The sequence below is a fragment of the Neovison vison genome, chromosome 4 (genome assembly GCF_020171115.1).
Source record: "Neovison vison isolate M4711 chromosome 4, ASM_NN_V1, whole genome shotgun sequence".
Classification (NCBI taxonomy): domain Eukaryota; kingdom Metazoa; phylum Chordata; class Mammalia; order Carnivora; family Mustelidae; genus Neogale; species Neogale vison.
In genome coordinates, this window is record NC_058094.1 from 199257182 (window position 1) to 199262244 (window position 5063).

General features: G+C 37.0%; 1 pseudogene; it reads right to left on the bottom strand.

Annotated features, from left to right (window-relative positions):
• Window positions 1–1799: 1799 nt before the first annotated feature.
• On the bottom strand, window positions 1800–3969 carry LOC122905433 (annotated as a pseudogene).
• Between the last annotated feature and the right edge of the window lie 1094 nt (window positions 3970–5063).

A 5063-nucleotide genomic window follows, 5' to 3' on the forward strand; every position in this document is an offset into this window, starting at 1 on the left:
ACAGGTCCCTCAAGGGCAGAACAGGGAGTTTGATTTCAGTTTCTGTGCTCTATTTACCGTAGCACAAAATACCACAATATAGCACGTTTAGTAAGACAGTTCAGAAACAAGGAAGAAAGGAGCAGGAACATCCTTTCTCCCCTCTCAAATTACCCCACCCAGGTGCAACATATTTCACTAGTTCCTATTTCATAACTAACAAGGGCAGTCTTGAAAATTCCAGGGTAAATTGTCAGAAATGTGTGAACAACAAACTGGCTTGACCAAACCAACCTGTGCTGCTTTTGCTTTAAGAAAATATTTTAGTGGAAATATTATTATATTTGGACTTAAATACCCTTTGAAGGATTTGTCAGGAAGGAAGTAGAACATGAATTATTTAGGCACCTTGAAGACACAGGGACCCAGAAATCAAGTGAATTGAATTAGTCTGTTTTCTCCTCCTAAAGGGAAAAAAAAAATCCCAAATCTCTGGGTGAAAAATGCAATTGATTTTTGTAAACTGATCTCAAATCCTGGACCTTACTAAATTCACTTATTAGTTGTAGTAACTCATTTGTAGATTCCTTAGGATTTTCTGTGTATATGATCTGTCACCTGCAAATAATAACAGTTTAACTTTTTCTATCCCAGTGTATAGACATTAAAAAAAAAATGGTGAGAGCATGTGTCCTTGACTTCTCCTGATCATAGGGGAATGCATAAGTCTTTCCGCATTAAATATCATGTTGCTTACAGGTTTTTCCTAGATGTCCTTTATCAGGTTGAGGTAGTTCTCCTCTATTCCTCATTTGCTGGGAGTATTTGTCACAAATGAGTATTGCATTTTATCACTAACTTTTCTGCATATGTTGAGATGATCCTATGATTTCCTTCTATATGTGGTAAATATGCTGAATTGTATTGATTGTTTTTTCCCTAGCTTTATTGATATGTAATTGACATATAATATTGTATAAGTTTAAGGCATATAACATCATGATTTAGTATACATGCATCACAAAGTGATCACAACAGTGAGTTTAAATAACACATCCATCACCTCATATCATTACAATTTGTGTTTGCAATAAGAACTTTTAATATATACTCTCAGAAACTTTGAAGTATACAAAGTTAGTATTCTTAACTGTAGTCCCCATGCTATGCATTACATGCCCAGAACTTATGTATCTTACTGGAAGTTTGTATCTTTTAACCATCTTCACCCATTTCCCCCAGACCCCAACTCCTGCTTCTGGCAACCAAAAATCTGCTCTGTGCATGAGTTTTGTTTTGTTTGTTTGTTTGTTCATTTGTTTTTTAGATTCCACATATACATGAGATCACATAGTCTTTCTTTCCCTGTCTGACTTACTCACTTAGCATAATGCCCTTAAGTTTAATCCATCTTAACCCAGATAGCAGTATTTCCTTCTTTTTTGTAACTTGGTAAATCCATTGTACATATATACCACATTTTCTTTATCCATTCATCCACTGATGAACACAACTTGTCTCCATATCTTAGTTATTATTTGTTTTGTTGTTGTTGTTTTATTGTTGGAGCCTCATTTAATGTGGATGCCTGAAGCATCCTGGGTAGAATGGGAAGTGCTCCACGACTGGACAGGTGGGCAAGGTAGGTGGGTCACAGGCCCACCCTGACCCCAGGAGGGGAGACCAGGTGGTTGGAGCTGACCCAGGCAAGCCAAGGGGAGTAGCAGAAAGGTGGCCCAGGCAGGAAGACCCACAAGGTGACCTGTAGGCCAGCCCTTGTGAAGGGAGCTAAGCCAGGTGGTGAGTACTCAGGTCAGAGCCTAGCCCAGGGAGGCAGGATTGGGTGGGTTGGGGGCTTCCAGAGTCCAGGGATTGGCATGACCAGGGGCCTCCCTGAGCTGCTGTTAGAACATGAGATATGTCTATTTGTTGTACTCAAGCAGGTCCTGCAGGTGGTTGTGGATGTGATCATTCTCCTCCAGGTTGTCTAGACAGGAGCTGATCTGGTTTAATATGGAGATGATGGCAGTCTATTCTGCTTCCCTGCAGCCGACGTTCTCCCTTTCTTTGTCTGCCTCCACGGGCATGCACAAGTCCCCACTGGTGCCTGATGTCACAGCCTCCCGCACCACAGGGGCCTCCGAAGAATGGATCTTGGGACCCTGGTGCCCACAGCTAGTATGGAGCAGACGGTGGAGGCAGTGGATCCATATCCTAGCTATTGTAAATATTGCTGCTCCCTCCCTTATGGAGGTACAGATATCTTTTTGAGTTAGTATTTTATTTTCTTTATATAAATCACCAGAAGTGGGATTGCGGGGTTCTATGGTTATTCTATTTTGAATATTTTTCAAGGAACCTCCATACTGTTTTCTCTAGTGTCTGGACCAGTTTACATTCTCAACAATAGTACACAAGGGTTCTCTTTTCTCTACATCTTTGCCAATGCTTGTTATTTCTTGTCTTTATGATAATAGCCATTCTAACTGGTCTAAGATGATATATCACTTTGGTTTTAATTTGCATTTCCTTGCTGGTTAATGATGTTGAGTTACTTTTCATGTACCTTTTGACCATCTTTATGTCTTCTTTAGAGAAATGCTTATTCAGATTTTCCACCTATCTTTTAATCAAATTGTTTGTTTTAATAAGTCCTATGAATCCTTTTCTTAAAATCTTAATCCCTTTATCATATATTTTGTAAATATATTTTCCCATTCAACATATTGTCTTTTCATTTCATTGATGGTTACCTTTGCTGTGCAGAAGCTTTTTAGTTTGATGCAGTTCCACCTGTTTATATAAAGATTTATTTATTTTAGAAAGAGGCTATACATTCATGCACAAACAGGGGGGAAAGGAGAGGGAGAGAGAGGAGCAGACTCCCCACTGAGAACAGAGACTGATGTAGGTCTTGACCCACAACCTGAGGTCATGACTTCAGCCGAAGTCAAGAGTTGGATACCCAACATTTGAGTCACCCACATGTCCCCTACTGTTCATTTTTTGCCTTTTTCGCTTTTGGTGTCAAATCCTAAAAATCATCAAGACCAATGCCAAAGAGCTTACCAACTGTTTTCTTCTAGGAGTTTTATGGTTTCATGTCTTACATTTAAGTGCTTCATCCATTTGAGTTAATTGTTTTTTATAAGGTATAAGATAGTGGCCTGGTTTCATTCTTTGCATGTGGTTGTCCAGTTTTTCCACACCATTTACTGAAGTCTATCCTTTCCCCATTGTGGAGTCTCGGCTCCTTTGATTATTTCTGGGCTCCATTCTGTTCCATTGTTTTATGTGTCTGTTTCTATGATAATACTGTACTATTTAGATTACTGTAGCTTTATAAGACAGTTTGAAATCAGTGAACATGATGCCTCCAGCTTTGTTCTTCTTTCTCAAGATTGCTTTGGCTATTCAATACCTTCTGTGGCTCCATACAAACTTTAGGGTTGTTAGTTCTATTTCTATTAAAAAAAAAAAAAAAAGCCACAGAAATTTTGAAAGGAATTACTTTGAATCTGGATTCCTTTGGATAGTATGGGCATTTTAACAATATCAGTTCCTCTAATTCATGAGCATAGAATGTCTTTCCATTCATCTGTGTCACTTCTTTCATCACTGTCTGATAACTACATGCAGCTATATATAACTATAACTCCATGTACATGTTTTTCACCTCCTTGATTAAATTTATTCCTAGGGATTTTAGTCTTTCTGATGCAATTATAAATTAGATTGGTTTCATAATTGCTCTTTCAGATAGTTTGCTATCTGTATGTAGAAACACAATGGATACTTATATATTTATTTTGTATTCTTCAATTTTACAGAATTTGCTGATTAGTTCTAACAGGTTTTTGGTAGAGTCTTCAGGGTCTTTTATATAGTATCATCATCTAAGCAGTGACAATTTTATTTGTTTTCCAGTTTGGATACTTTTTATATTTCTTTTTCTTGCCTGATTGCTCTGGCTATGATTTCTGACAGCATGTTGACTAAAAATGGAGAAAGTGGGCATCTTTGTTTTGTTTCTGATCTTAGAGGAAATTTTTTTTTTTTTTTTTTTTTACCATTGAGGATGACATTGCCTCTGGATTTGTCATTGATGGCCTTTATTATGTTGAAGTATGTTCCCTCTATACCCAGATTAGCGAGAGATTTTAATCATACATGGATGTTGAATTTTGTCAAATGCTTTTCTGTACCTACTGAGATGATTATAGTATTTTTGTCCTGGATTTTGTCAGTGTGGTCTATCACATTTATTGATTTGCAGATGTTGAACCCTCCTTGCATCTCTGGAATAAATTTTGCATGATCATGGTATGTGATATTTTTAGTGTATTGTTCAATTTGGCTTGCTGATATTTTGTTGAGGATTTTTGCATCATGTCCATCAGAGATAGCGGCCTGTACTTTCTTTCCTTGTGGTATCCTTGTCTGGTTGTGGTATCGGGGTAATGCTGACTATGCAAAATGAGTTTGGAAGTGTTTGCTGTTTTTCTGTTTGTTGGAAAAATTTGAGAAGGATTGGTATTCTTTTTTGAATGTTTGGTAGAATTTACCAGTGAGGCTGTCTGGTTCTAGACTTTGCTAAGTAGGGAGTTTTAAAATAGTTGATTCAATCTCTTTAGCAGTAACCGATCTGTTTAGATTTTCTATTTTCTTTATGATTCAGTCTTAAAAGGTATGATTCTAGGAATTTAATCATATCTTTTTTGTTCAATTTGTTGGCTTATAATTGTTCATAGTCATTTCTTATGATCCTTTTATTTCTGTGGTATCAGCTATAATGTCTGCTGTTTCATTTTTAATTTTATTTGAGACTTCCCCCATTTTTTCCCTTAGTCTGAATCTAGCTGAAGTTTTGTCAATTTTATCTTCTCAATGAAGCAGCTCTTGTTATTTTTTTATTGTATTTTTATTCTTTTTTGCATTTTCTTCTGCTCTTGTCTTTGTTATTTCCTTCCTCCAACAAATTTTGGGCTTTGTTCTTCTTTTTCTAGTTTCTTGAGGTAGGCATTTATTTCTTTGAACTTCCCTCTTAGAACTGCTTTTGCTGCATCCTATACATTTTGGTGTGC